The 19717-nt window shown below is 48.2% G+C and overlaps 1 long non-coding RNA gene across 1 annotated transcript; it reads right to left on the bottom strand.

The window, feature by feature from the left end:
* Positions 1-1387: 1387 nt before the first annotated feature.
* On the bottom strand, positions 1388-18930 carry LOC117345587. Its single transcript, XR_004536464.1, has 3 exons — positions 17730-18930; positions 1864-1970; positions 1388-1694 (listed from the first exon to the last, which is right to left on the bottom strand). It is a non-coding gene; the product is annotated as an uncharacterized LOC117345587 (long non-coding RNA).
* Between the last annotated feature and the right edge of the window lie 787 nt (positions 18931-19717).

Here is a 19717-nt window from a genome sequence, read left to right as displayed (position 1 = left end):
GTTTCAAGATAATACATCAGCTCTTGCAATTATTGGCAGAGAATGTGGTGACAGCATATAGCATAGCAGCCAGTAACATCAAGTAGACTGATAATGTTCCACCACATATATACAAATGTCCTGATGAAATGCAGTTGGTAAAATCCACAGGAAATGGAAAGGATAGGCCTCATAATGTTCTTTGCAATCACTGGGATATTGCTAGCTACTTGTGAGCTAGATTAACCACAGTTGAAAACAGGATCAGGCCCTCAGTGGACTGTTGGCCTGTCCAGTCTGCTCACTGTTGTACCTCTCTGAGCTAGTCTCTTAATGAAGCTGCCAGCATGCCTACAGCAGCTGCTGCAGGAGTCTCCCAGTTTGGCCCAGGACTTAGCCTTGGTGCTGCAAATCCTGCAGCAAGTCTCTTTGCATGACTAAGATGGCTGAGACTTGCTTGAAGAGCTGCATATGGGGCTCGGGGACTCAGGGGCCCAGTAGGGGGCACTGCTACAGCAGCAGGGCCATGGGGCTGGGTGGGTGGCCCCCAAGGCTCCTCTGCCTTCTCCCCTCCAGAGGTAGCATATCTGCCCAGGGGTCCTCCTCCATCTCTGTGATCTGGAGTGGTACCTCTCAGGCCCCCTGGTCTACCTCCACCTCCTGGGCTACCTCCTCCACCTCCTGCTCTTCTTGGGCTACCTCCTTCTCTTCCTGGGCCACCTTCTGCTTCTCCCGGCCCTCCAGGCCTTCGGCCTCATTGCCCTAGCCCTTGGTCTCCTGGCCCTCCTCCTTGGCCTGCTGACGTTAGCCTGTGTATGGTCAAGACAGAGTTAGGGTGACCACATCATACATGGGATGCATAGTAGTGCTGCTAAGGGTTAGGAGGCAGGGAATGGCACAGGTATGTGGTTTCTTTCTGGCACCAGGGAGTCAGGTCTGAGGGGTGGTATGAATCAGATGACATAGCATAAAATCCTCAAAATCAGCAAACAAACACAAGGATCATTTCCCAAAATATCCAACCCATAAAAATGTCAATCAAGAAGAAAAGGGGGTTGAAGGATAATTAATACAAAAATTATTTTAATAAATTTTTACATTTTTATTTAGTGCCTAACTTCTTGTTTATGAAACGATCTATTATTGCTAATAACCCACACTTGTCATATCAAAACTTTATTTTAAGCATACACTTTTACCCTGAATGTATAAATAAATTCATCAAATTTAATTTAATTTAAGAGGCTGAAGTATCATAATGAATGCATTGTTCTCAGTAAAGAGACCTCTTATAACTTAGATGTTATTTCAAGTCTTCATCCTAAATGCATATGATGTAATCATTTACTTCAAACCTCCTAACTACCTAAAATTTTTTTTTTTTTTTATATATATTTAATCGGTTAATTTAATTAAAAAACTATAAACTAATTAACTAAGGGTGCATAATTTAATTTCTTAACATAAAATAACTTTATTAAGCATATCAAGATTTTTATTTAGTTTAGAACTTATCTAAAATTAAATTCAATTCATCGATTTCATCAAAAATGTATTAAAGTATATCATAGAAAGAAGAACAGCAACACTTATCTTAGTGGCTTCCCAGCCAGAACCAACGTTGGTGGGTTGTGAACTACCCGACGCTCAAACTGTTTTAGAGCGTTTCAGCTATCAACTAGCCTTCATCGGGGAACAATGTAGTTGCTGTGCCACTGTAAAAACAAAGCCAATAAGATGTGATGAGATAAAAATAGATATAAATATCAAGGATAAATTGTGTATATAAAAAAGTTCATTCCTGTAGTCATAACTACTTATTTGCTTTCTAAACCAGAAACTTGATAAATGGAGATTCTACCAGTTATTTAAAAAAACAACTACCTTATGTTGAAGGCACCCTTAATAAGAGGAATCGCTACAATTTAGCATGCTTCAAAGACGCACGAATGGAGCTTACAAAGAGCTTCATGCTTTATTCAAAAATGCCCCTAAAAGGTAATGAGATAAAATAAAATGAAATGAGATGAGGAAAGTCCCAATAACGAGCTGTCTTACCTATGCAGTTTCTCAAACTTGTTGTTGTGATATGTGCACCTGAATGTTCCTATTGAGCATTTACTGCAATTGTCCACAGCTGGTGAAAACGTGACGACACAAAAGACGTAGCGTTACGTTACACGACGTGAGTGTCCTGTATATGGATCCCTAATAACGTGATGACGTAAAGAGCGTCATTAGGAACATACCGTCTGTAACTAATATGGCAACGTAATAACGTGAAAACCAATACTAAAAATACCTAAAGTAAAATGAAATGAAAAAAAATCTTCGAAGTCATTGGTTTTAATAAGAATTAAATCTGTGGCTCACAGGTACCATGATGGTGTCAAGATCAGAGAGAGATTCAATGGATGTCAAAAGAAACTATGGTGCAACTAAAACTATCATTTCAGGTTTAATTAGATGTGACTTAAAATTCCAACGAACCATATCAAAATATATGACAATATTCTCGGGGGTATATCATGCTTTTTAATAGTACTGGGATGAATAATAACCCAACATTTAAATTAGCTCCATTAAAAATCTTGATATGCTTAATAAAGTTATTTTAAGTTAAGAAATTAAATTATGCACCCTTAGTTAATTAGTTGATAGTTTTTTAATTAAATTAACCGATTAAATATATCTAAAAAATAAAAATATTTTTTTGTGGTAGGTAGGAGGTTTGAAGTAAATGATTACATCATATGCATTTAGGATGAAGACTTGAAATAACATCTAAGTTATAAGAGGTCTCTTTACTGAGAACAATGCATTTATTATGATACTTCAGCCTCTTAAATTAAATTAAATTTGATGAATTTATTTATATATTCAGGGTAAAAGTGTATGCTTAAAATAAAGTTTGGATATGACAAGTGTGGGTTATTAGCAATAATAGATCGTTTCATAAACAAGAAGTTAGGAACTAAATAAAAATATAAAAATTTATTAAAATAATTTTTGTATTACTTATCCTTCATACCCCCTTTTCTTCTTGATAGCATAATACCCTGACATGTGACCTGGCATTTGTGACAGAGGGTAGTTCAGCAATGGTGCACAGGTGGGATGTGGAAGCAGGAATGTTGTGGAGCTAAAGCTCACCAAGGGAGCATTGCCCCAACTGTGGAGTCCTCCCCCTTGAAGATGGCACAGTCATGGTCTGAAGGTAAGGGATGCAACCTTATGATGACTCTCACACACAGATTGGTACCCATTCTGCTGGCCAGCTGAGTGGTGTTTGGGTTGATAAAGAATCTTTGGAGGTGCATGGGGAGGGGAGAAATACATATGGATATAGGTCCAGTTCTAGGGGATAGGGGGAGGGAGTCAGAGTGGTTTTAGGGGATGCCCTGTGCTATGAATATGGACTGTGCTGCTGGTTTTGGACTTTCAGGTATGACATGCAAGGCAGCACCGCAACCTATGGAGCTGATTGTGGTGTATGCAATGCATGTGGTTTGGGGAGTGTGAGGGGTTATTAGTTTGAAGGGCCAGAGATATAGTGAGTGCCCACTGTCATTGTACTGTCCTTCATCCCTTTTCCTTCTGTCAGCTAATTGTGCAGTATAGTGGTTTGGACTAAGGTGTTGCAGTGCTAAGGTTTGGGGGTTCCATATCCACTGTTAGTGTTTGTGGTGACAATGCTTTTTTTCCCCCCGGCTGCAACAATGAACAATATATGAGTGTGTGGGAGAATGTATCCTGATGGGTATTAAGCATGGAAACATGACAGCAGATAAAGGCCAAATGGCCCATCCAGTTTGCCCAGCTGCAGCATCCACTATTATCCCAGGACAAGCAGGCATGATATTCTCACATGTGGGTGACATCATCTACGGAGCCCCGATGCGGAAGCATTTTCAAGCAAACTTGATTGAAGATTTAAGTTTGCTCTGCTGCTCCACGCATGTGTGCCTTCCTGCTCCACTAGGAGGTGCATCCCCTCGTGGTCTCCAGTTCAAAATTTTCCGCTGAGCCTAGAAGTCGTGTTTTTTCAGGCTCTGCCCCAACTGCCTTCTAGCACCGCGATTTTTCTTGTTTTTCATCGTTTAAGTCGCTGTGCGTGAAATTTTTTCTTCTTCAACTTGATTCCTGCTTCGTTTGACCGACCCGGAGGCTTCCGGGTCCCCGTGGCCGCGTGGCTATTCGAGCCGCGGCCACTTTCGATTCTATGTCCCGGCCTTTAACCGGCTTTAAAAAGTGCACCCGGTGCGAGCGGCTTCTTTCCATCACAGACCCGCATCGCCGGTGCATCCTCTGCCTGGGGGCCGCTCATCCAACCGACTCCTGTCCCCAGTGCGCTACTTTCCAGAACCGGGCCCTCCGTCGAAGGAAAGCCCGCATGGCGGATCTTTTCGCCCCAGACCAACCCTCTACCTCGGCCTCGAGGTCGGCCCCGGCCTTGACCTCGGCCCCGAATACCTCGGCATCGCCTCGATACTCGACTCCGAAGTCCTCGGGACAACAGAAAGCCTCGGCTCCGGGCAAGTCCCCTCTTCCCTCTTCAGGTTCTGTATCAGCGAAGAAACCAACCTCGGGGACACCGGCGACGCATGGCGGAAGTCCCATGCTTACAGCCCCGACAAAGCCCTCCAAGCCTTCGGGCCGTGCCTCCACCACACGGGAATACTCTGATACGAGGTCGCCCACGGTGGAGTGCACCGAGGCAGGGGACATGCCTTCGATGCTGTCCGTGCCCGTCTTCCAGGACTTACTCCGAGCAATGATCTCGTCGGAGCTGTCCGCTGCAATGGCCCATCTACAACCGGCCTCTGCCTCGACCCTGCATGTGCCGGACCAGCCTGAGCCTCGCGTCGAGCCACCTCGGGGAAAAGTGCGCAAACTTCGCCGCATCTCATCCTCCTCGGACTCCTCACCGCTCTCCCTCCACAGACCGCCACAGGGCAAAACGTCGGGCTAAACCAACAGAAACCTCGAACCGCCGTACATCTAAGAAGGCCCGGGGTTCCCCCACTCTACGAGGCCGTTCACCTACACCTCATACGGGACTGCTGAAGGTGGCAGAGTTATCACTCTCCAACCCACGCATCCTCCGAACTCCCCCTCGGACCGGGGCTCCGATCCGAGGTTTCGGGCTTTCACCAAGGGAGTCCGGGTCGAGGTCACCGATTCGACATCGATCGGTACCCCGAACCCCGGCATCGTCTCCGAGGGGCTCCTCGAGACGTCAGAGATCCACGACCCCGGAACACTTTCACAGTGCTTCCCCGGTCTCGGAGCTTGGATCGGAGCAGGAACCTCGCTACTCGAGGGAAGCCTCCCCTTCCTTCTCCACCCGACGGAGGTCTCGTTCACCGACCCCGCACGGGGCCTCGGGAACATCCCGACCATCCTTCTCACGCTTTGTCCAGGACATGGGCCACGCTTTGAATTTAGACCTCCAGTCCGACTCCAGATACTCTAAAGAGTACCTAGCGGAACTGGATATGCCATCACTGCCCAGAGAGTCCCTTCGCTTACCGCCTATCCCGATACTCCAACAGGCTCTCTTCAGGAACCTGGAGACCCCCTATATGGTCACAGCCGTGCCCTCCAAAATGGAGGCCAAGTACCGTACAGTACCCTTTCCGGGATTTGAACAACCACAGCTCTCCCACCAGTCGCTGTTAGTAGAATCCTCCTTAAAAAAGGCTCACCCCTCCCGGGTCTCAGCGGCGGTCCCCCCAGGCCGAGAAGGCCGAACCCTAGACAAGTTCGGCAGGAGACTATATCAAAATGCGATGATGGCCTCTAGGGTGCAAAGCTACACTTTCACCTTCACATCCTACCTCAAACACCTCATTGGACTACTGAGAGCCTTTGAGACTGACCTACCGGTCTTCCGCCAAGGAGCCTTTAGCCTGCTTTTGGAATCCCTCTCCAACCTATGCCTCCATCTATTCCACGCGGCCTACGATGGCTTCGAACTCTCCTCCAGAGAGGCAGCCTTTGCTATCGCCATGCGCCGACTAGCTTGGCTACGCCTGGTCCACATGGACCCCAACTTACAGGACCGGTTGGCTAACCTCCCCTGCGTGGGAAAAGAACTGTTCGATGACACTATCGAGGCGGCTACAAAACGCCTCTCCGAACACGAACGCTCGTTTGCCTCCCTCGTTCGACAAAAACCCAAACCGCCCGCGTCCAGGCCGTATAGGGCCCCTCCACGCCGCTACCCACAAAAATCCTGCCTTCTCGCTGCCTCCACCCAGGCGTCCGCAAGCCCACCACCAGGCCATGCCCAAATCCCAACCGCCTGCGACTACCAAACCATCCCCGTCCTTTTGAAGGGATGCGCGGAAGGGGACGGGCCCCCTCCGCCATAGTCCCAGGCCTCCTTCCCATCAGGGGTCGCCTCAAAGCCTTTTACCCTTGCTGGGAACAAGTCACGTCGGACGCATGGGTCCTTGGCGTGATCTCATCAGGATACTCTCTCAACTTTCGGACCATTCCTCCGGACAACCCCCTAAGGAACTGCCCTCCCAACCGGACGCAGCTACCCCTACTCCTCTCCGAAGCTCGAGATCTGCTTCGCCTGAGAGCAGTGGAGGAGGTTCCCCCCGACCAACGGGGGAAGGGCTTCTACTCCCGTTACTTCCTGGTACCGAAAAAAATGGGAGACTTACGCCCAATACTAGACTTGAGACACCTCAACAAATTCCTGATACGGGAAAAATTTCGGATGCTTTCCCTACCGACCCTCTACTCCCTGATCGACGAGGGCGACTGGCTCTGCTCCCTCGATCTGAAGGAGGCGTACACACATGTCCCAGTGCACCCCGCTCACCGCAAGTTCTTGCGTTTTCAGGTAGGGGACTGGCACCTACAATATCGTGTCCTCCCCTTCGGCCTAGCATCGTCACCTCGGGTCTTCACCAAGTGCCTCGTGGTGGTCGCAGCAACCTTACGCTCCCAGGGCCTCCAGGTATTCCCCTACCTGGACGACTGGCTGATCAAAACCCCGTCCAGGGAAGCGGTTATCTCAGCGACCCAACAGACTATTACCTACCTTCGAGATAAACTTCCCAAAATCCCAACTACACCCCTCCCAGTCCCTACAGTTCATCGGGGCCACGCTGGACACGGTTCGCCTCAGTTCCTTCCTCCCCCCTCCGCGTCTAGAGGCGTTAGTAAGTCTGAGTCGAAGGTTTTCCCTGCTGACCTCGGTATCAGCTCGGCAGATGATGACTCTTCTGGGCCACATGGCCTCCACCGTCCACGTCACACCCTTCGCCCGCCTCCATCTGAGAATCCCTCAATGGACCCTGGCCACTCAATGGCGTCAAGATCGGGACCCGATCGACCGCCCCGTGACAGTGACGCCTTCTTTGCAACGATCGCTCCGCTGGTGGGCCGACTCTTCAAATCTTTCCAAAGGTTTGCTCTTCCTCACCCCACCCCACAGCAAGATACTCACCACGGACTCGTCGGAGTACGCTTGGGGAGCCCATCTGGACGGCCTACGCACTCAAGGGATGTGGTCAGCAGAAGACCGTCGCTGCCATATCAACGTGCTAGAGCTTCGGGCCATCTATCTCGCAGCTGTAGCTTTTCAACATCTGCTCCACGACCGAGTGGTTCTCATCCGAACCGACAACCAGGTAGCAATGTACTACGTAAACAAACAAGGGGGAACAGGGTCTTGGTCCCTTTGCCGGGAAGCCCTGCGCCTCTGGAAATGGGCAATCTCCAACAACACCTTCCTTCGAGCGGTGTACATACAAGGAGAACAAAACTGTCTGGCGGACAGACTCAGCCGCCTCCTCCAGCCACACGAGTGGTCACTGCACTCTCAGATCCTACGACAGGTGTTCGAAAAGTGGGGGACGCCGCAAATAGATCTATTCGCATCCCCCCACAACCACAAGCTGCCTCTCTTCTGCTCCCGGATGTACTCCCCGGACCGGCTCGAGGCCGACGCCTTCCTCCTCGACTGGGAGGGAAGGTTCCTGTACGCGTTCCCGCCATTTCCTCTGATACTGCGGACACTTGTCCACCTAAAAACAGTACAAGCCACCCTGATCCTGATTGCCCCTCGCTGGCCACGCCAGCCTTGGTTTTCCCTTCTACTTCAACTCAGTGTCAGAGATCCACTGCCTCTGCCTCTGTTTCCCTCTCTACTATCACAGGATCAGGGTTCGCTGTTACATCCCAATCTTCAATCTCTTCATCTGAATGCTTGGTTTCTCTCCCCCTGACTGCTCTCCACGTGTCTCAATCAGTCAAGGAGATATTGGAGGCCTCTAGAAAGACCTCGACGAGAACCTGCTACTCCCAAAAGTGGACCAGATTCTCAACCTGGTGCTCCTCCCACAGCCAGGACCCGGTGTCGGTCCCCGTACCTCTGGTCCTTGACTATTTACTTCAATTATCTCATTCCGGCCTAAAGACCAACTCCATTCGAGTACACCTCAGTGCGATTGCGGCCTTTCATCAGCCCCTGGAAGGGAAAGCCCTCTCGCTCCATCCCTTAGTCTCTCGCTTCATGAAGGGTCTTCTGAATGTCCACCCTCCTCTCAAACCTCCCCCGGTGGTTTGGGACCTTAACGTGGTTCTGGCTCAACTAATGAAACCTCCATTTGAGCCCCTAGACAAATGCCATCCAAAATTCCTCACTTGGAAGGTGATTTTCCTGCTCGCGCTCACTTCCGCCCGGCGGGTTAGTGAGTTACAAGCTTTGGTAGCGGACCCACCCTTCACGGTATTCCATCATGACAAGGTGGTACTCCGCACCCATCCAAAGTTCTTGCCTAAAGTAGTGTCTGATTTTCACCTCAATCAGTCCATTGTCTTGCCTGTGTTTTTTCCCAAGCCCCACTCTCACCCCGGAGAAGTGGCGCTCCATACTCTTGACTGTAAGAGAGCGTTGGCCTTTTACCTCCAACGTACTCAGTCACACCGGAAAATCCCACAATTGTTTTTGTCCTTCGACTCAAACCGGTTAGGTCACCCAGTCTCCAAGCGCACCTTGTCCAACTGGCTGGCCGACTGCATCTCCTTCTGCTACGCTCAGGCTGGTCTCACGCTGCATGGTCGAGTAACGGGACACAAGGTCCGAGCGATGGCAGCCTCCGTAGCGTTCCTCAGGTCCACACCTATTGAGGAAATCTGCAAGGCTGCCACGTGGTCTTCGGTTCATACCTTCACCTCCCACTACTGTCTGGACTTACTGTCCAGGAGCGATGGCCGGTTCGGCCAATCGGTTTTACGAAATCTATTTGCTTAAATTGCCAACTTCCCTCCATCCCTTTTCAGTTAGTTTGGAGGTCACCCACATGTGAGAATATCATGCCTGCTTGTCCTGGGATAAAGCAGTTACTTACCGTAACAGGTGTTATCCAGGGACAGCAGGCATATATTCTCACAACCCGCCCACCTCCCCGAGGTTGGCTTCTTTGCTAGTTAAGTGAACTGGAGACCACGAAGGGATGCACCCCCTAGTGGAGCAGGAAGGCACGCATGCGTGTAGCAGCAGAGCAAACTTAAATCTTCAATCAAGTTTGCTTGAAAATGCTTCCTCACATCTATCACCCTTTCTGTAAAAAAGTATTTGCTTAGAATACTCCTGAGCCTATCACCTCTCTTCAACTTATGCCCTCTCACTCAAGAGCTTCCTTTCAAATAAAAGAGACTCGTCTCATGCACATTCATACCATGTAGATACTTAAACGTCTCTATCATATCTCCCCTCTCCTGCCTTTCTTCCCAAGTATACATATTGAGATCTTTAAACCTGTCCCCATATGCCTTATGATGAAGCCCACCAACTATTTTATTAGCCTTCCTTTGAACCGAATCCATCCTTCTTTTTGAATTGCACACAATATTCTAAATGAGGTCTCACTAGAGTCTTATATAGTGGCATCAATACCTCCTTTTTCCTACTGGCCATACCTCTCCCTATGTATCCTAGCATCCTTCTAGATTTTGCTGTCACCTTTTCAATCTATTTGACCACCTTAAGATCATCACAAACTATCACACCCAAGTCCCGCTCCTCTTTCATGCACAAAAGTTTTCACCCCCCTAAATTGTATCATTCTTTTGGGTTCTAAACGAAACGAAACTAAAACTTAGCTTTACATACCGGGTCTTCAGCCAGAAAGGAGCTCGACTTGGTTAACAGTAACTAAAAAAAAATACTTAAAAAAGTAACAATCAGAAAATATTAATATGACTAGTTTCCAAAGTGTTTAACAAATAAAATAATTTTTAAAGATTTACGAAAAAGTTGAAAAGGACCAGGACCTCTTAAAATAAGAGGAAGTTAGTTCCATAGTTGAGAAAATTTGAAAACCAAGGATTGACTGAAATTCTTGACTCCTTTGATTCCTTTCACTGAAGGAAGGGAGAGTTTGAATTATTGGGTGCCTCTTGCATAGGAGAATCTATAAGCATTCCTTAATAAAGGGACATGAGGGATGAAAATACCATATAAAATTTTAAAAATAATACATGCACATTTATAGTGAATCCAGAGATAGACCGGAAGCCAATGAAGGTTTAAAAGCAAAGGAGACCAAAATGCATTACCTTGCATTTCTTAGCATTAAATCTTAGCTACCAAATTTTAGATCATTCTTCAAGCTTTACTAGGTTCTTTCTCATGTTATTCATACCATCAGGGGTGTCTACTCTACTGCAGATTTTGGTATCATCCGCAAATAGGCAAATCTTACCAGACAGCCCTTCAGCAATATCGCTTACAAAAATGTTAAAAAGAACAGGCTCAAGAACCGAACTTAAGGCACACCACTAGTAACATCCCTTTCCTCAGAGCGATCTCCATTGACCACTACCATTTGTCACCTTCCACTCAACCAGTTCCTGACCCAGTCTGTCACTTTTGGGTCCATACCGAGGGCACTCAGCTTATTTATTAAATGCCTGTGTGGAACACTGTCAAAGGCTTTGCTAAAATCTAAATATACCACATCTAGTGAACTCCCTCTATCCAATTCTCTGGTCACCCAGTCAAAGAAATTGATCAGATTTGTCTGACAAAACCTACCTCTAGTGAAAACATATTGCCTCGGGTCCTATAATCCACTGGATTCCAAAAACATCACTAATCTGTTTTAAAAGTGTTTCCATTAATTTACTTACCACAGAAGTCAGACTTACCAGTATGTAGTTCCCTACTTCTTCCTTACTTCCATTTTTGTGAAGAGGGGCTTTCTCCAGTCCTCTGTTACCACTCTTTTTTTAAAAAATGTTTTATTTTAATTTGGTGAAAAAAAACAAAACAAAGAACAAGTACAGCAAAACAGTTGCATCATAACTCTTTGATACAATGCTCAAGAACGCATCAACAAGTATACTACAACCCTCCATAACCTCCCCTACCCCTACCCCCTACCCCCCCCCCGGTAGTTCTGGAAGTATCACAATAGCATAACTCTGCTAGACAGAGAGTCCTCTTTGTTCACACCATACAACATATGGAGTCCACCGAGTCTGAAACCTTCCCAATCTATGGTGCTTCATAGCAGTTAACTTGGTCATACGGTAGACATAATCTATTTTTTGAACCACTTGATCCTTGGAAGGAATATGCTCCTGACGCCACGCTGTAGCTAAAGCCAGACGTGCCGAAGTCATCAAGGAGGCAATGATAGGAGAGAACCTGGCAGGCACTCCAATAGGAGTCAGATTCAACAACGCACAACCCACCTCTTTAACAATTAAAACCCCACAAATATCAGACAAAATGGAAAATACTATGTCCAAATAAGGACCCACCTTAGGGCACGTCCACCAAATATGAGCAAATGTCCCTTGAACTCCACAGTTACGCCAACAAACATCTAGCAGATTGGAATTAAGTTTGTGGAGGCGCTCCAGGGTATAATACCACCGATAGAAGACTTTGTAACCATTTTCCACCATGTTGGTAGCAATGGAAACCCGCAATAATGCACGCAATATAGAGTTCCATTGCCCCTTTAGTAAATGTGCGCTGTAAAAAAGTCTCCCAATACTGAAACTAGTCTCCGGTGGGGGGTCATGGTGCACCAACAAGTTGTAAAGTCTGGAGATATAGCCCCTCCCACTAGAGGCCTCCCAAGCTCTATCCCAGGCCGTGATATCTTGAAGCAGATCCAGTAGGGATTTTCTGCAAAGAAAATCCACCACCTGATTATATTGAAAAACCTCCAATGCCGTAAGGCCATATTCCTGCTGCATATGGGATGCAGAGACTAAATTACCATCAACCATCAACTGTCCCGATGTATCCAGGACCCCCGCCTCCCATTTTTTATATCTATTGTCAATATGACCCGGGACAAAACCCTCGGCCACTACCACTGGCCAAAATAGTGCCTACCAGGAAATAATTTCTCCTGAAAGGAAACCCAGATACACCTATCAAGGGATTAACCCGTGGGCTCATAGAGCAAAGCATTCCCAGTTCCAGCCATGGTACATGTCTCAAAGAAACATCCCCCAAAAACCAGGCCTCCATTTGTACCCAAGATTTATGGGAGTCCTGTTGCCAGGCCAACAGATAGTGCAATTGAGCAGCTATATAATAGTAATGAAAATTCGGCACTGCCTATGGCTGAAAGAGCATAGATCTCCTAACCCAAGGGGGTCGCTTCCTTCAAATATAAGAAAAAATTATCCTATGCAGCGAGACAAAGAAAGATTTTGGAAGGAAAACTGGTAAAGCCGCAAATAAATATAAAAACTGAGAAAGGACTATCATTTTTATCACATGCACCCTTTCCAGCCAGGAGATATGCAGACGCTCCCAGCAGTCCAAATCTGCATGAAACTTTTGCAAGAGAAGGGGAAAATTAGTCGCATACAATGCAGTCAAGTCTGTTGTAAGTTGGATTCCGTATATACTTTAAATTATGAACCGCCCAACGAAAGGGATACTGCTCTTGCAGGGCTAATTGATCCTGAGGGTAAACTGTCAAATTAAATATCTCCGATTTGATCACATTCACCTGGAAGCCCGACACCCTCCCATAATGAGCCAGAGCCGAAATGATGCCTTGCAAAGAATCACTCGGACACCGTATCATAAGAAGGACTCATCTGCAAAAAGAAGTATTTTCTGTTCAATATCCCCACTGGGGATACCCACAATGTCCGGACTAACATGGACTCTTTGAGCAAAGGGTTCCATCACCAGAGCAAAAAGCAGGGGTGATAAGGCACAACCCTGCCTTGTGCCCCTAGCAAGCTCAAACTCAGTACAATATTCACCATTTACCCGAAGGGTCGCTAGGAGTTGCGTATAGAGTGATCTAGTCCAGTGTTCTTCAACCTTTTTACACCTATGGACCGGCGAAAATAAAATAATTATTTCGTGGACCAGCAAACTACTAAGTGAAATTTTTTTTAAAAAACCATCGCCGCCCCGTCCCCGCGAGCTCGGTCCCACAAACCATCTGATCCCATCTGCACAAGCCTCAAATAGTTATGATTTTATATTGAACATATTTTATTAAAGTATAAAAAGAAACAATATTCTATACAATTGTCATTTTATAAATACAAATAATACAGGGCAAAGATCAACAATACCCCTGTCTCCCCTCCCCTTCACATATATCCCCTCTACTATCAAGAAAACTGAATAGGCCAAATTATTACAGAATGCTACACAAATATCATGTAACAGAATACCACAGTCACACATGACAGGAATGGTGTTAGGGGAGTGGAACTAGGGCAACTGCCTCCTGGTCAGAGAGAGCCCTAAGCCAGCTGGAAGCTAAAGAAGCACTGCCTGGGCTTTGCACTCCCCAGTTATGTCTAGCAAGATACATATTTCAAATCTGATATATTTGAATCACAAGATAGAAATAAAAAAATTTTTTTTCTACCTTTTCTCGTCTCTGGTTTCTGCTTTCATTGCCTTTTCACTCTCTTCCAGCCAGTGTCTGCCCTAAGAACATAAGAATTGCCACTGCTGGGTCAGACCAGAGGTCCATCATGACCAGCAGTCCACTCACGCGTACCATGGCCCAGTACAGTGGCATGATAACCTTCTTTGTCTCTTTAGTCCAGCATCTGTCCCTTCCATTCACTTTCTTTCCCTGCCATCTCTCCTCCTGCCCTCCCCCCCCCCCCCCCAATTTGGTCTGGCATCCATCATCTTCCTTTTGTTCCCCTCATGGTCTGGCATCTCTGTCCTTCCCTCCCCCCTGTGGTTTTTAGCATCTCTCTCTTCTCATTTCCTCCACTCAGCTCTGATATCATTCTCTGCTCTCTCTTCCCTTTTCTTCTCTGGTCTTCCTTCTCTATTTTCTGCCTCCATCTAAATTAAATTCTTTCTTACTATTTAGTCCCGTTTCCCTCTTTTCACTGTGTCTAATCACAGCTTGTCACCCCTTTCCCTCACCCCTCCATTATCTTACTATTTTCTTCCCCCTTTATTTATCTCCTCCTTCCATCAAGTATGTGTTCTTTCCCCACTTCCATTCAGCATCTGCTCTCCCCTCTCAACTGACATCCATCTGCCTTCTGCTCTCTCTCCCTTCTTCCCACTTCCATCATCTGTCCCCTTCTCTCTCTCATCTCCTCCATTCCATCATCTGCCCCTTTTCTCTCTATCCCCCCCCCCAACTTCCATCATCTGCCCCCCTTCCCCTCACCTTTGCAGGTCACTTTCTTTCCCCTGAGGGTGGCTCATGTCAGAGGGGAAGCTTTGGCCGAGCAGAACCGCTTGCAAGGAACAGTTGAACTTACTTGATTGATGTCGATGCTGGGGCCCGTTGCCGTTTGAAGGAAAAAAAAAAAGAGACCTGCAAAGGCGAGAGGAAGGGAAACCTCCAGGACAGCTGCTCTTTGCCCTCCTTCAGCGGCCCAAGAGTCCAGACCAACAGCGGCAGCTCTGTGTACTTTTAACTTCGGCATAGAGCTGCCCCTAAGCAGTAGTTTAGCGCGGTTTCATGAGGCAGCCTCGGGGCCTTTGCTAGGCCAGCCCGCTTCGATGATGTGATGTGGGCCGGCCTAGCAAAGGCCCCGAGGCTGCCTCATGAAACCACGCTAAACTACTGCTTAGGGGCAGCTCTGTGCTGAAGTTAAAAGCACACAGAGCTGCCGCTGGTGGTCTGGAGGTGAGGAGACAAGGCAGGAGGCAAATGCGGTGGAAGGCAGGAGTCCCGGCGAAGGCAGGAGTCCCGGCACAGCGACTGCAACAGGAAGTTGCAAGTCAGCTGACGCCGGCCTTTCGTTGCGGCGGGGACCGAATCCTTCGTGGACCGGCAAGATTTTTTTGTGGACCGGCACCGGTCCGCGGACCGGCGGTTGAAGAACTGTGATCTAGTTCACGCTAAAAACCGACCCGAGATCCACATGGAGGAAAGTGTTTTCAACAAAAACGGCCAAGACACCCTGTCGAAGGCCTTCTCTGCATCAACTCCCAGGATCACCGCTGGCATTTCTGAGCCTTGGCAGAGTGAATAATATGGAAAACCTGGCGTAAGTTATCAAATGTTTGCCGGCGCTGTATAAACCCAGACTGATCATCCTGCACTAAAGCACCCATATAGCGTTGTAATCGAGTGGCCAGAACTCCCATAAAGATTTTATAATCCATCCCAAGAAGGGAAATCGGACGATACGAAGAGCGGGTTGTAGCATCCCTCCCGGGCTTCAGCATCAAGGTAACTGCCAACCTCCAGGACCAAGGCAAAACATCTCCCCCCTGAATACCATTGAAGAGGTCCATCAAGGGCTGAGCTAAAAGAGAATGGAAGCATTTATAAAATTTATTAGGAAAACCATCCAACCCTAGTGCTTTTCCTAAGGGCAACTTCTTAATGACCTGCAAAGTTTCCTCCACCTCTATAAGTCAGGTGAGCCATACCGCCTCTTCCTAGGATAAACAAGGGAGGTGGACCTGCCCCAAATAGTCATCCATGTCAGCCTCAGGGACCCCTGCCTCTGCTGAATATAATTGCTTATAATATTGGGTAAGTATCTCCCCAATTTGACCGGAGGTCCTATAATCAACTCCATCAGGACCCCTGAGCTGAAAAATATAATTCTGCAACCGCTTTCGCTGAAGCTTATGCGCCAGGAGGCATCCCGCCCTATTACCTGTCTCAAAATATGCTTGTTGCAACCCCTGAAGTTGCTGGGAGATGGCTAAGAGTTCTAAATTATGCATTTCGCCCCGGAGCTTCTGGATTTGGGGCAAGAGCACTGAACGATCCCCTTGTTGTTTATGTTGAGCCTCCAAAGCTCCCAATTGCAGCCGCATACTCTCCAAGGCCTGACACCATTCCCGCTGACGAAAAGCACCCAAAGAGATCACTCTCCCCCTCATAAAGCTTTTCAAGCCCTCCCAGAAAGAAACCAGAGAGATCTCTTCTGTTTGATTAAAGCAAATATATTCTTTAAGATTCTCCGCAAGCTGCTGGATGTTAGCAGGATCCACCAATAACCCCTCATCAAAGCGCCAAAACTGGCGTCCATGACTCTCCACCCGTTGATGCAAAGAAAACCATACCGGTGAGTGGTCAGACCACACCCGAGTTGCCACTCCACCTTTCCAACCCGCAAAAGAAGATCGGCGGACACCCCCCAAAAATCAATCCTAGAATAGGAGTTATGCACTACAGAAAAAAAATGAATAATTGTGGGCTCCTGGATAAAGAAAGCGCCAGGGGTCCACCAAACTCCAGTTGGCAAAAAGTTCAACTAGTTGTTTCCGATCCTGATGGCCGTATTGTACTGCTCCTGCGGAATTATCCAAAGCCAGATCCCAAGACAGATTAAAATCACCCCCAGGACCAAATGCCCCTCCACCTTTTCCTGCAAGAGCGTCCCCAACTCAGCAAAAAACTGCCCTTGCTCCACATTTGGAGCATATATGTTAACACAAGTGAACAGTTCTTGATCAATGGTAACCTTTAATATCAAATATCTTCCCAATTTATCTTTCACTACCTCATGGACCTCTGGGGACAGATGATGAGCTATGAAAATCCCCACCCCATTTTTCCTGCCCAAGGCAAGATTAGATGCTAAAAAATATGAGGGTATTTTTTATGCTACAGCAGGTGCTCATGCGCTTTGCGAAAATGGGTCTCCTGAATAAAGCCCATCCCAACTCGTAAACACTCCGCCTCCTTGAATAACAATTGGCGCTTTCTGGGAACATTTAACCCCCTCACATTAAAAGTCATCCACCAGAGCTCGCTACATATCAGTATTCAAAGTAATATCAGCCATTAAGTTACCATAGATCCACTGGTCAGCACAACCGACCCGGAACTCCCCAGCTATTGCATCCAAAACCACCCCCACAACTCCCCAACCCTCTCACCACCTCCAACCTGCCCCTCACCCCCAACCCCCCTGAACAGCCCCCCACTCAACCCCCCTCCACCCCTCCCATCATCCCCCCTGCCTAGTACCAACCTCCGTGAACAAAAGAAAAAGAGCCCCCTACTCCCCCTCCCCCTTACTTCAGAGGACCAGAAACTCAAACATACAAGCCCTCAATGCTCACTTAAGGCAGAAAGAAAACCAAAATAAATAATTTTTTACAGAGCCTGCTCAACTGCTAACAACCATATAGTGTTGCTAAACAACCCACCCGTTTGCTATAACCCTCCCAAAAACCCCATCCAACTTATTGAGTGACAAAATACCAAGGTCCAAAGTCTGCATGCGCAAGACTGCACACTCCTGTGCTGATCAGGTCCTGAACAACAAAGAAAATCAGGTACCTCTCCTTCAAGTGGGGGAAGCTGACAAAATCAAATCCTAGTGCCACTGTAGGCGTTGACCCATCTTGTTGCCTCTCCACCATCGAGATGCTCCCTGGGCCCCACCTATAGGCTGTGAAGGCTGTTGCCTTGACGCTTCCGCCTCTATCAAAATATTGGCCGACTGCAGAAGTTGCTGGGCCTCACGTGATAAAGTCACCTTGTGGGTTTGATCATTAAGCTGAAAAGAGAGGCCAAAAGGGTAATGCCACTTATATCGGATTTTATTAGCCACCAAACAATGTGTTACTTCGCGGAATTCACGCCTCTTACGAAGTGTGATAGCAGACATGTCCGCATAGAGCTCTACTTTAGCTCCTTCCCAATCAATATGTCCCAATTTTCTTGCAGCCGCAAGAACTCGCTCCTTAACATGGAAACGGTGGAAGTAGGCTATCACATCACGGGGGCGATTAGCAGAAACCACCCCGGCTGCTCTATGCATGCGCTCAAACTCAAGTGCAGGGCGCTCTGCGTTTCCGGGATTCCCTGAGCCCGCAAGTTGTTCTGTTGGGCTCGGTTTTCACCGTCCTTCGTTTTCAATAACAGGTCCTCATACCGCTCCTCCAAGCTCTGACACCGCTGCCACAAGTGTTGAATATCACCGTCATGGTCGATAACCCGCTCTTCAAATTCACTCACCCGCACTCCCATGTCCTCCACAGTTTCTCTAAGTGCATCCACATCAGTGTGGAGCTCCCTGTGCATTTCCATCATTGTTGTTTTTTTTAAAAAAATCGGCAATCCAGCCTTGCAGCTCCCTGCGGGACGCGGGCCCCTCCGCGGACTCCGCGCCTTCCACCAAGGATGCAAACTCCACTGTATCGTTGGCCATGCGGTGCTGTGAGGAGGCCGCTTCCTCGTGTACCAGGGCCTGGAACACGAACATGCGCAAATCCGTTTTCTGTTTTTTATGCTCTGCCGCCATAAAGCAAGGGAGCAACGACAGGACTCACTACCGGAATTTAAAGTACTCCAGTGCCGAAAATGATTGCCAATTCTTGCTCGAGAAAGAGGAGATCGTAGTTCACCCTGCTAGCGCACCGATTATATCACCGGAAGTCCTCTGTTACCACTCTTGTCTTTAAAGAGGCATTGAAAAGGTCAGCCAGCAGAGCTGCCAAAACTTCCCCAAGTTCCTTCAGTACCCTCAGATGTACACTAGAGAATGACACGGTGACGGTTTACCCGCGGCCACCGCATTTAAGCCGCGGGTCACCGCCGAAAACGGGGAAGAAAACTAGCAGTCGCTGCGGTGACGGGGACAAGGCCATTCACCGACCACGGAAACGGTGAACAGGTTTGTCCCCGCGGGCCAATGTACCCCCTTCTAGGAACCGCTATTTACCTGTGTTTCACCGTGCTCCTCATTTGTCAGATCAACCCTTCCTGCCAATCGCAGCAGAAGGGTACCCAACCCCTCCTGCTGGACCCCCCCCCCCAACGAACCCTCCCACCCCGGAACCCCCTTAGTCTTACTTTCCAAGTTGGACCGGACAGCTCCTCGCTCGTCTGGCCAGCAGGCCTGCCTCCGTCCAAATGAGGCGGGCCCGCCCCTCCCCTCCCCTGCCTCCCAATGGCCTCCCCTAAGATCGCCGGCAGGAGGGTACCCAACCCCTCCTGCTGGACCCCCCCCCAACGAACCCTCCCACCCCGGAACCCCCTTAGTCTTACTTTCCAAGTTGGACCGGACAGTTCCTCGCTCGTCTGGCCAGCAGGCCTGCCTCCGTCCAAATGAGGCGGGCCCGCACCTCCCCTCCCCTGCCTAACCCACAGGATCCTAGGGCCTGATTGGCCCAAGCACCTAAGGCCCCTCCTATAGCGGGAGTGGCTTTAGGTGCCTAGACCAATCAGGCCCTAGGATCCTGTGGGTTGGGCAGGGTAGGGGCGGGCCCGCCTCATTTGGACGGAGGCAAGCCTGCTGGCCATACGTGTGAGGAGCCGTCCGG

Source organism: Geotrypetes seraphini, chromosome 11, assembly GCF_902459505.1.
Source record: "Geotrypetes seraphini chromosome 11, aGeoSer1.1, whole genome shotgun sequence".
NCBI lineage: Eukaryota > Metazoa > Chordata > Amphibia > Gymnophiona > Dermophiidae > Geotrypetes > Geotrypetes seraphini.
The sequence above is the reverse complement of the archived record's forward strand: the minus strand, read 5'-3'. Positions and strand labels throughout refer to the sequence as shown.